The sequence below is a fragment of the Haplochromis burtoni genome, unplaced genomic scaffold (assembly GCF_018398535.1).
Source record: "Haplochromis burtoni strain Fernald_Lab_line unplaced genomic scaffold, NCSU_Asbu1 Contig_226, whole genome shotgun sequence".
Taxonomy (NCBI): domain Eukaryota; kingdom Metazoa; phylum Chordata; class Actinopteri; order Cichliformes; family Cichlidae; genus Haplochromis; species Haplochromis burtoni.
In genome coordinates, this window is record NW_024582587.1 from 91099 (window position 1) to 103972 (window position 12874).

The window sequence follows — 12874 nt, forward strand, 5'->3', positions numbered from 1 at the left end:
TATCCAGCAGACTTTTATTGTTGACAGGTCAGCAATTAAACCCCATGCTCTAAGTCAGGCCAGGATGATACTACTGCTACTGAATTATTCATGCAAAGCTTGTTTATATATGCTTAAGTGTCCAGAAAGACGAGCAGAATAGTATTGACCTGGTATGCAATAAAAAGAGCAAACAATAAGTGCCATATTCATTCTTCTTCATTCAACCTAAAAGTAAGTCAGAGTGGAGTGGCTGATGATCTAATTAAAAATGTTATTGGTCAGATTTTGTAATATATTTAAAACGTAGCCGGGCTTTGTTTGGCAGTTAAACCCCTTGTGTCTGAGTTTTGAATTAACTGTAAATAAGATAAAGACCCTGTTGCAAAAGCTTGAGAGCAGAAAGGCAGTGAGGTGAATAACAATGTTCAGTTCTCTGGTAAAGAGTCTACAGGTCTGAAGCACACTGTATATTTAATGTGGTTTGTAGGCAAAGACACACTGATAATCTTATAAAATGAGAGCGCAGTATTTCAGAATATGTGGATAAAACATTTCCAGTCTGTAATTAGCGTCTCAGTCGTGTTACTCGAGGACATTCTCATGCACAAACTTGTGAACCAGTTTTTTACGAAAATAAAACTGTTTACATAGTCGCAGTTTTAATAGATGTGAGAAACATCTGCATAATAAGGAAAACTGATGTTGTAAGTGTGTATTTGTGTTAACCTAAATTTGGCTTGTCAGTTTGTTGTTTTAAAGTAGGCCCAAGCTGTTAAGTAAGATGATAAGAGTGTGAGAATTGAAATTTGTGTGTAAAAGGTTGGAAAATGGCAGACTATCTTGGTGAAAGAAAAAGTCGTGTTTACAGGTAGCAGTATACCAGCTCATGCACATATGAAGCGTCCTGGTTTGTAATAGTTCTGTGGTCTAGTCAACAACACTAGAAACCATGTTCGGACTGTTTGCAAGCTTGCGGTGCTTACAGTGTCAATAAGCTCCCCCACATTAGGTTTGTTGAACTTTGCGAATCATTTTCAGGCACAGGCTGTCTGAGTGCTGTTATTGATTTATATGGAAGAGGGCCTGGACTCGCCCAGTTGTAGAGGCAGTGTAAACTAGAAATTGTGCTTGTTCAGGGACACTGAGATGAAGGTGGGGTTTTTTGGTTATTATTTTAGAAAATCGCTCCTTAGTTTACGAGCTGCTACATTTGTGAATGTGTCCTTTCTAATAAAAGAGGTGGATTTGCTTTAATACATCATTAATAAATCAATGAACCTTTTTTCCGTTAAACAGCCTAAACTTCAAAGAGTCTCCGGACTCCATGAAATCAATTTCTTGAGGGTCAGGGACGATTGACCACATCTCCTCGTGGACGTGTAAAGTTGAGGTTCAGAAGAACTACGGCAGGATCAGGGGAGCCTATTCTTGTCAGCATAGTGAGGCCAGCAGTGGCAAAGTGCATAGCTTAGTATGATGACAAACAGGAAAGCTGCAAGGGGGTCTACATGCAGGACATGAGGGTCAATGGTTAATGTGTCTGTTGATTTACATGTATATTAACTAGTTGCTTTTTTGTATTATTATTATTTATCAAAAAAACTGATGATGCATAGATAAAACGCAGCACGTTAATGAAGATTTTGGAGGGTGTTTGACTGCCTACAAAACGTTAGGCCCTTATCATAGTGTAGAGGTTACCACATTCACCTAACATGCATAAGATCCCCTGACACAAGTCCCTTTGCCACTGTAGTTTCATCTCCTGCGGTGAACATTTGTGAAGAAGGTAGAAGCGAAGAAAGCCTCCGTTTTTTTAAGACCACAGTCGAAGCTTCCAGACAGTTGCAACAAAGAGTGACTGAAATAAACGTGCATAAGTGAAAATCTAAATAAAATACAATACTCCTCCAATAGAGCACTTCGCTGTCAGACTGCAGGCTTACTTGTGGTTCTAGGGTACTTAAAAGTAGAAAAGGAGGCAGAGCCCTCAGCTTTCAGGCCCCTCTCCTGTGGAACCAGCTCCCAGCTTGGATTTGGGAGACTGACACCTCTCTTCTTTTAAGATTAGGCTTAAAACTTTCCTGTTTGATAAAGCATATAGTTATGGCTGGCTCAGGTGTCCTTTAATCATGCTGCAATAGGCCTAGGCTGCTAGATGGTGCACCGAGTGCTTCTTCTTCACTCACCTCCTTTCACTCTTTGTCTTTATATACCAGTTTGCATTTGATCATGAATTATTATTAATCTCTGGCTCACAGTGTGTTTTTTGTCTCGTCTCTATCCTCTCTTCCCCATATAAATGGTAAATGGCCTGTATTTATATAGCGCTTTACTAGTCCCTAAGGACCCCAAAGCGCTTTACATATCCAGTCATCCACCCATTCACACACTGGTGATGGCAGCTACATTGTAGCCACAGCCACCCTGGGGCGGACTGACAGAGGCGAGGCTGCCGGACACTGGCACCACCGGGCCCTCTGACCACCACCAGTAGGCAACAGGTGAAATGTCTTGCCCAAGGACACAACGACCGAGACTGTCCAAGCCGGGGCTCGAACCGGCAACCTTCCGGTTACAAGGCGACCTCCCAACTCTTGAGCCACTATCGCCCCCCCATAACTGTCCCTCCCTGAACCCGCTTCCACTGGAGGTTTCTTCCTGTTAAAAAGGAGTTTTTCCTTCACTCTGCTGCCAAGTGCTTGCTCATGAGGAGTTTTCTTTTTGTTGGTGTTTTCTCTTTATTATTGTAGGGGAACTGACTGTTGTTGTGATTTGATGTAAATAAAATTGAACTGATAAATATAATAAATACAGGAGAAGGACATTTAAAAAACAGAATATAAAACAATCAAGGTCAAATGTGTCAAAAGTTAAACAATATACATATTAATATATCAGTTACAGTTCTGCAGAACAATTATTGCCCCTTTTTATGTTTGAACTTGTAGATAAAAGATCAGAATAGTATCCATTTTAAATTTTACCAACAAAGCACATACACTCTCTTTCTGAAATGTCAAATCTTTAAGCTGATATCATTAGTGTCACTTAAGGTTTACATGAGGTCGGTACATTAGCAAAATAATGCAAGTCATTTACAAATGTGTAAGTGGGTGTTTGTGTTTGTGGGGTGTTAAATTGGCAGTACTTTGTCATCCTCTTACAGCTGTAGAGAAAAGGTAGGGACCTCCTCTTAGGTCCATGAGCTCTAATTGCAACAGGCTCAACAGTGGAGTGACCTGAGGAATAAATCTATCGAGTGGAAACAACAGAACAATTCAATGACGAGCACTCTGCATACGAATGGTGCACCTGATGATGTGAAAAGGGACCGTTACAAATTTGGCTACAGGCAGGAATGGAAAACATGGATCTGTTTATCTAACAACGTGCAGTCTGTATTTTCCAGCGAATCACCGATATCTGAGGTTCTGGCCGTCACAAGCATAGTTTTTCCACCAAGCAGCTTTACTGCAGCAGTTAGTGGATCAAAGTGCTTATTGAGGTGCATCTTGTTAACAGATGCCTAAATTTATCACTATCATCTCCTGTCTGTTTCATTGCTTAACGCCCACAAGCAACCGACGAGGGAGGATCAAAACATAACACCATGAATTTTTCCTGGCAGGGGCTGATTTTCTTTGATTGCTGACGGGCGACAATTTCTCCCTTCACTGATTCCTAGAATGGGCCCACAGTGAGACCTCAGGCTTAAGACAGACCACACATGGAGGTGGAGGTCTGCAGAGTCTCTGTCACACTGCCATTGATCTCTGTCATCCTTTTCAGCTTGTTTCTTACACCCTCCGGGCCAGTCTTCTTAGAAAGTTGACTTGGTGGCACTTAATGAATGTGTAAAACCTGATTTCTAGGACCATCATTTGGATTGTTAGACGCATCAACCGACAGCTGAGACAGCCTTCATCAAAGTATGTCACAGATTTGAGGACAAATTCTCAGAAGCCAATCGACAAGAGACTGACAGGGACTGCAGGGACAGGGATGGGGATTACCATGTCCCTGTGTCTGTATTAAAGTGGGCAGTATGCCCACATTTAAGTCAATTTCTCTCTCTCTCTGTTGAGCAAGCTCTAGCTTTCACCACAGAAAGCTGTATAGATTGTCTTACATACAAAAAAGTACCCATCAGGACCTACAAACAGGATTTAACATGTAAAGACTGGTAGGTTTCACTTTTTCATGAAATGAAGACTATGGAGCATTAATTGTTGCTCTGATTAAAAAAAAAGTAAAACAAGATTTTGATGTTCTCTGACTTGGCTGCTTCACGTCTCTTTGTCTGAATGAGGGAAGCGGAGCTGGGCCAGCTTTGACCGCCTCCCTCTGTTTCTCCTCACCTTCATTGTCTTCTCTTTATTCTCCACTAACCGCCACTGACGGCATCACTGCTCTCACATAACCCTCCTGCCTCTCTTCTCCTGTCCCCTCTAAAACCGGTGTGACCACTGAACGGACAGGACGTCAAAAGAAGGTGAAAACAACGTTCGGAAGTATCAGTGTTGCTTTCGCTCTTCTCCTGGGACTCGGAGAGAGAATCGATAGTTTTTCATTAACCTGTCTTCCCTCTGTAAAGTACAGTACTACACACTTAAGTAGTGGCGGTGTTGGTGGATGATTTCTCTCTGTCTTTCACACCAACACATACATTCCACCTGGTGCACATGCGCCTTTTCACTCTAGCAGCTGAACTTGCTTTTAACATGGCAAAGGTGACGTTAACCAGCACACAAATGCACCAGATTCTTCAAAGAAAATCTGGTGCCTGAAGCTCAGTTTATGCAATAGAAGCTGTGCCACAAACTACCAGACTGCACCCTCTTGTCCATTTTCTTTGGTTACTATGGGTATTTATGGTTTATAAGCATCAGCTAATTCATTAAGAAATTTTACACATGCACATATTATGGTGCTTGGTTCGCAAGCTAGTGTTGTTCACTTCAAATTCAGAAAAACCCAACAGTTATATGACTCACCTATGAGCAAGCACTTTGGCGACATTGGGAAGGAAAAACTCCCTTTTAACAGGAAGAAATCTCCGGCAAAACCAGGCTCAGGGAGGGGCGGGACAAAACGTCTCACAAAGAATGCAGAATAACCGTCTCCTTGTAATTTTAAATATCAGAAGAAATATATTCCCACAAATTTTACTTTGTGTTAAATCATTTATTCTTTCTGTTAATTATACTACTGGGTGCACATGAGGGCCAAACAACTTTGGTTAGCCGGATTACAAGATAGCAGCTAACCACAGTAATCACAAAAGAGTTTGTAAAGTTTATAAATTCTTGTTGACTCACTGACAAAAAGCCATTTCAGTGTTTGTCTTTCATTTGCATACAGAAATAACATTATGCAAAATTTTGGTCATTAGGCCTCTGAGTTTTCAGTTTAAACAAATGTTTAGCTAGCCTCACGATCACACTGAATGTTCAACATTTTCCATCCATACATTATGTATTTATATATATATTTTATTTTTATTTTTTTTACATTTTATTTTCACTTGGTGCAGTTTACTAATGCTTCCTGTCATCAGTGGGTTGGAGCGTCGCTCTGCTAAATACAGAATGGAGAGATTTTTCCCTCCAGTTTCGGCCAGCTTTCTGTTATGATGTTACGAATAATAATGTCTCACAAGCTTGTTTCAGTGGTGCCAGTGGAGTTTGATTCTTTTTTTTTTGTTTCTTGTTTTTGTGCTTTCCAAACGCTGTCCTGTTGTGAGGATGTCTGTTTTTGTGATGTTCGCATCGTTTGCCTAATCAGTGACTGTGAAAGCAGGTGTGCATCATTAGTTATTTTTAGCAGCGACGCATGGAAGGGAGGTGCAGTTTATCTGCAGAAAATGATGTTCTGTTTAAGTTGGTGTACACACAATCCAGGATCGTGAGCAGTAACAGAGTTGCACAGGATTTCATTTTGTTCTTTAAAAGTGTAGCAACTCTTTACCTCATTTTATGATAACCTGAGCCCATAGGTAGGTAGGTTCCGGTTCGATAAACCTGGAGAAGTGTGAGGTCCTTCACTGGTGACTTAGTGTGGCTTAGCACTTTCTTATTAGTCCAGTATCTGGTTTTGTAAACTTTTAGCTCAGACTGCACAGTAGTTTTGTTTGTTACAGTCAGATGTGTCATTGTAAACTGATACAATTCTGCCTTTTTGTGACAAGAGAGCTAACGTCTTGCTCTTTGCTACTCGTGTACCCCTTTGACAGCCCCTTTTAAAGTTTTACACTACCATGCACCTACTGCCAGTTATATGGAGTGGCGGCACTACGATATTCATGAACCGATCATTTCTCCCTGAGCTCGACATTGGTTCTCTATAATTGCTTTTACAATCTCTCTCTCACCACGGACAAGCACATGGCAGAAGAGTCAAGACTATTAAACCGTCCACAAGACCTAAACGCATTTCCTTTTACAATTTCTCTTAACAAGCTGTTGTCAAATGCCATAATTTTCTACCCCATTTGCGAGCCAGATAGCTAAATATAGAAATACAATTTGACTTTCTAATGCTGAGCGATGAGGGGATGTTGAGTGACTTTATTCACTCGCAGTGAGCTAGTACCACAAAGCACCCTGCATTTGCTTGTCTCCAGCACAGTGTGCTGCAAGGAACTGAAGTAAAAAGAGTATCTCCCTTTGGATTCAGAGTCATCATGTTTGAAGAGATAATTGAGTTTTTTAGAAATCTGTAAGGAACATATCCACACTATTCCTGCTCAAACCTGTGCCTGTAATAATAATTTAAGAAATGTTACATGAGCCAGTACCCCCTACATTACAATGGTCCTTCTATGTATGTACAGCTTTTTCTGCTTCTACTTCTCTCTCTCGGATCATCAGTAACTCACATGTCCGTCTCCTAACACAATGTAGCCAGTGTTTAGGAATGAACGTATTCCTTGCACAGTTCCAGCCTTCCATTTGAAATAGATGAATCCCCCTTTTCCAATCTGAGCATGCACCGTGTGCCCCATATGTTCCAAATGTGTGGGGACCCTGTGTAGCTTTATATTCTCTATTAATTTTGTTTGTTTCACTGGAGGCTCTCCAAGGATCGGAGCTAGTGGCATGTAGTGGAGAGCAGCATCTGTCAAAGCAAGGAAATGGTGTGTTTAGCACATGCACACCTGCAGCAGTTGTTGCAGCAGGCAACATCAACAAGTGCTGAGATGAAACAGATTGTTTGGGTGTTTTTTTTTTTTCATGTTGGCCATGCATAACTATCAGTGCTTTTCCTGGCACTGCCTTCTAAGTATGTCTTTACTGACTCAACGAACACTGGAGTGATGTGCAGGAAACCTGGCCAGACTTTCCTCCCTTCCATAAAACCAAGGGAAATTCAACTTTGAGTCTCACTGTGATGGGAAGCCAAACATGGAAGTGCTAAAGAGGCTGAATCATCTCTCACAGAGAACAACTGGTGAAATAATGAGTTGAAATTATCCAAGATGGAGAAATGATTCAGAGGAGGTGATTATCGCAGCCAGCGCAGGCTGAAAATGAGCAAACGTTTAGGAAGGAATACGTGATTAATGCTCGTGCGAGCATGTGCAATCCATTGGAGTTCATGCCCCGACAAACACAACCAAAGCAACAATGGGTGGGAAACTTGGTATGACGTGAAGCTCACAAGTCAATCAAGTAAGGAGGCTACACTGACTAAGCCTTCAAAATCTACCCATAACTTTCAGTATTTTGCCAATTGACTAGATTTTCAGAATAGAAAAGAACCGCTGAATGAGATTGGTGACCTGCCAAAGTGGCTGGTAGAGCAGACAGATTTACTGGCCGCATCCAAAATTTATTTGGCTGGTAGCAATGTGCTGCCCTGAAGGGAAGATGAAGGCGGGATGACTGCCATGGCATCGCCTGGATCCAGATGGCCCAAGACAGAAGGGGATGGATGCACGCACTTTATCAGCAGCCTATATTCCGTAAGGCAGTCAAAGGCTCAAGTACAAACAAAGGCAACTATATGTAAGTTTGCCAAAGTTTGCTGTTCTTTGCACTCTGTGCTCTGCTGCCTGTATGATAATAGATCCCTCTGATGAATCATTGTACATAATTTTGAATATTGTGTGTGCTGTTGTTGTCTGCTGGGGGAAGAAACACAAGGTGCCTTGCAATCTGATGTTAGAGGTAATTAGAGACAATTTAGGAAGCTTTTATTGAACAGTTGCATAACACAACAGCAGAGCCCTGTGGCAAAAACTATTTGGAATTGATCAATAAGAATCAAAATACTTTATTGATCCCTAAGGAAATTATGGAACCACTGATTTATACCACTTTGTTTAATTTCCATCATCACACGCTTCACTTCCTGGGAACTGGGAATGGGAGAATTTGAATTTCCCGTCCCCTTTTCTTACTTCTGTAATCCACAATACAGGCCAGTTGATAATTCTTTTTTTTATCTTTGGTTGCATCATCTTGAGATTTCCTCTGGCCTCAGGCTGTTATTGTTGATCAAAAACTGCCACATTTGCTCAAAAACTGTAGACAATGTTTCACAGTCACTGGCTGAGGTTATTAATCGACAGTGTCCACAGGGGTCAGTAGTCAAATTTCTACATGTATATTTAAATTGTCAACGTGAAAGTTGTAAACAGAATGCCAGTGCAAGAAGTATTTTATAACTATTGACCACAAAGGAAAATTTGTTTCAAACAAAAAGGGAATTCAAAGAGCATTTATGATGAACTAACACCTGAAGTACAGAAGTTAAAAAGCCCAGAAGAAATATAGGGCAAAGTGCATCTTGAAGTTCGCTGAAGAAGAGAGGTTTTTGAAAGTAATCAGATTTCGGCAAATGTCAGATTTCCCTTAAGATGGTTCAAGCTACAGAAATATACAAAAGAAAAGAAGACTTGTAAAAGGTCACTGTCCACTATATGGCTTTAGACAACACCAGCTAACCAGTTGTATTATTATACACCGATCGGGTATAACATTATGATCGCCTGCCTGATATTGTGTTGGTCCCCCCTTTGCTGCGAAAACACCTCTGATTCATCGAGTCCATTAAAGCAGGTGTGCTTTGATATCTGGCATCAAGATGTTAGCATCTTGGGAATACTGTTTCCATGAAAGGATTACATGGTATACATCAGACCAGGCTACCTTCGTCCATTCCTCTGTGGTCCAGTTCTGATGGTCACTTGCTCATTGTTGACACGTTTGGTGCCAGAAAACAGAAAAGGCTAAATTACTCTAATCATGTTAATCCCATGTGAAAGACGACAAATCAGATTATTTCACTTGCATCCATATTGTGATCAAAAATAAATAAACACATTTTTTCTATGACAATCTCTGACAAACACAGAGAGAATTAGAACCATAAGCTGCAGCTCTGTTTGGTTTCCAGGTCTAAAAACCCATGGCACGCTATCTGCACTGCAGTTAAAGGCAGTAAGTGTACAGCTAATGAACAGCCAAGCATTTAACAGCTGAAGAATAAGATAATTCCCTCAGGAGGTTATAGAAACCGAAAATGGAGCTAAAGGAGAGTGAATATTTACCTACATTTGGCTGGTGGCGACTAATACAGCTGTTCCCTCCTGTCTTAGGCTTAGCTAACCGTCTCCTGGCTGCAGTCCATTAGCATTATGACTCCTTTTGTGCTAATGCTAAGGTTTACCATCTGCTGGGTGACAGTTAAGTTAGCTCCTGATAGTGTATGTTAACAGTTTTCTGGCTGTAACACAGACAGAAGGGTGGTGTTAATGTAATGTAATATTTTCACCTAATTCTCATGATAGTCACTCAGCTCTACAGTATGTCTCAAAATATTGCTTTAAATATAGATGGGAAGAAAAAAAACACAACATTATTATGATCTATTGTAGAAATACTCAAGTCGGGTAATAAGTACTTTAAAGTGACACGTAACTTCGAACCACCTCTGCAAGCAAACTGTTTCTCTGGTGTACTGTGATGTCCCTGGGATCGATTCCTTCATGTTTATGGTGCTTGTGCCTTAAAGTGACTCATGTTTTTTGTTTAAATACATTCAATTGTAAAATGTATTGAATTATAGAGACCTGTGGTATGTCTTTGTTTTGAGCAAGGAGCAGGGCTCCATGACTCATTGTGATATCCTATGGGATCACATGCACCGTGAACTCTCCTCACAGCTTCCTGAGAGACGAAGCCTATGTGAATCAGACTGCACGTCTGTGTGGTTTGTCAGTCTGCCTGAGAGTCATGGACCACACATTCTCTGTGTGGTGCTGAGCCCCAGAAGACACCCCCCCCCCCCCCCAAAAAAAATAAATAAAAAATGCTGTGCATGCGCAGAGAACTAGCAACGGCATCTTCCATCTGCGACTCATGAATTCAACCTTGCATGACTGATGCACAGAAACTGAAGGAGAACTGCAACCTCCGTCACTTCGCATACCCTCTGTGATCTTAACGCTAATTAAGAGTTCTTTGTTTGTATCAGCTCACATTTGGGATTTTGCACAATCTGAGAAGTCTGTTGCAGACTTAACTGTCAGCACTTTGATCAAAGTGATTACAGCGAGGCATCATGTCTAAGCAAACATCCGTGCACTCCTTCCCGGCCAAGATATGAGACTAATTTGTGTTTTGTTTTTGTGATACCCTACAGCTGCCATTTCTCAGTCAGCTGAGAGCCTCCCTGTAAGCAGACCATTCTAGCTTCGGGCTTCGACTTTGATAAGAATGCTGTACATGCATCATTTTGACTATGTCCATAGTTTGCCTTTATTTCCCTAGACACGTCTGTAATTGCTATTCCAAGAATGCTCTTTGATTCCTGCTACCATGCCAGACAGCTCCGTGATACTGACTGCATGTCAAGAATAATTTGCCTGTGTTACTGGTGCAAAACAATCTCATATTTCAGCTGTTATTGTACGCATTTTTTTATTGAAAGCGTGAAGCATATCTGTCTTTGTTCTGATTTGATTGTGCAAACACGATAGAGTGATCAAAGTCGATACAGATTTTGAAATCTGTCTTTGAACTTTATCTTTGCCATCAGACTTGATCGTGATCACGTTTGTCTTCTCTTTGAGTCTCGAATGACGTTTTATCTGTAATTTGTTGGACCTATTTCACCTCCATTTGCACAACAAAAAAGCCGCCTCTTTATTAATCAATACTGAACATTGTGTTTGTAATCACTGCCACGGCCATGAAAAAAAACAAAAAAAAACAGTTTCCAAATTCAAATGTGGCAAATGGCCTCCTTAGTATCTGTCAATACTCTCGGTGAGCCCGATACGTGTAAATCTTTGATTTTTAGCTTTGTTTTCTGTGTTTGTGTGATTAACTCTCATTAGAGTGCATTTCACAGGTGTTCTGGGATGCGTGCCAGCGTTTTCCATTGTCATCGAGACAGATCGTCCATAAACATGCGGCAGGTTAGCCTTGTTTATGAACGAGGGTGGACATGAACCAGTTCAATCAATGCCACTTATGTCCCGGCTCATTTCTTTCTTCCCGACCTCCCCCACCTCCTCCTCCTCCTTCAGGTTTTCACCTCTTTCACCTCCTGCAGGTGCAGGATAACAGTAGCTTTGCTAACACACACAGTGCTCCAGCTATTCCCTATTACTTTGGTGATCATCTTATTTGGATTATACTGTTTGCACTTAGCTTTCCGTTGAATAAACAGATTATTGGAGCAGAGTGTTGCTGTCCACTCTTCCTACTTTGATTGTAGTCGTTACCTGTAATAAATAATGATCATGTTTGTCTTCTTTTAGCTATAATCTCTAAATATTCTGCCAATTTTAGATTTCTCTCTAGAAGCCCCTAGTCATTTTTTTAAAATGACTTTTGCAGCTGAAAAATAATCCTCCACACTTTCTAAATGTGCCCAAACACAGTGACAATGTCACAGAAGCCGCGCACAAGCTTCTAACCCTTTTAATTAGTTTTTAGCTCTAGTTCCACAGCAGGAAATTTCACCAGAGACTACAAACCTTTGGAGATACTACAGAGACCAGAGTCTAAATTAAGTTCTGGGGAAGTTGCCTCAAGGGCTACTCCTTTCTCAAAGTTCAGGAACTTTGAGGGTGGGACTTTGAACGCTTAAGATTTTTTTATTGGTTGAGCTTTTTATGTCAATCTTTCCAACTCATTCACCTTACTGTCAGTCTTCACAGTTACTTGCGAGATCAACTGCTAAAAGTCTAACATTGTGGGCATTTTGGATCCGTTTTGCTTGTCTGTTGACTCGGTGACCTCGTTTGCAAAGCAGCAAATTATGACATAAATACTGCTGTCCCTTGCCTTATATGGTGTCAATATTGTAGTAGATTTACATTCTGATGATAGTGTGGACTGGAGTGGAACTCTTTATTATGTAGATTTGAGAAAATAGCCATAGGTTCTTTGTGCCTAATCTTTGTTGGTCTTTACGTTGTGTTTTAACCAGTGTCCCCGAGAAAGCCTTGAGTTCCTTACAAAGCTTCCTGGTACTTAAAGTTCAGAGATCTTTGGATGGAAATACAACTTCTGTTCAATGTGGTTGCAGTTTGAACTTCATTAAGGTAATTTCGAAGCTGCAGATTTAATTCAGAATTTACACTTTTGGAAGCTAGATGAGATACATACGCCAAATATGTTTGATGCTGCAATTAGCAAAGAGCTCTAATTAGTCCCCTGGAAGTTTGCATTACATTTAGAGAAATGCAGCCAAGTGGGATCGGGAGAACCTGGAGGCACAGGGAAAACGTAACTTCCAAGTCCTTTCCCTTAATGTGTTGGAAACATGTAGCCTCGCCTTAACCTGAAAATAGTCTGCTGTAAAACACAATCTAGCCTGTGCATTTCAACCTAGTTATTTGGCAAAAAACACAAGCGCATCCAGATTGAACACC

At 40.9% G+C, this 12874-nt stretch overlaps 1 protein-coding gene across 13 annotated transcripts in view; it reads left to right on the forward strand.

Annotated features, from left to right (window-relative positions):
• arvcfb (ARVCF delta catenin family member b) overlaps positions 1-12874 on the forward strand; it is a 250929-nt gene that overhangs the window by 68009 nt on the left and 170046 nt on the right. The gene's annotated exons all lie outside the window — the stretch shown is intronic.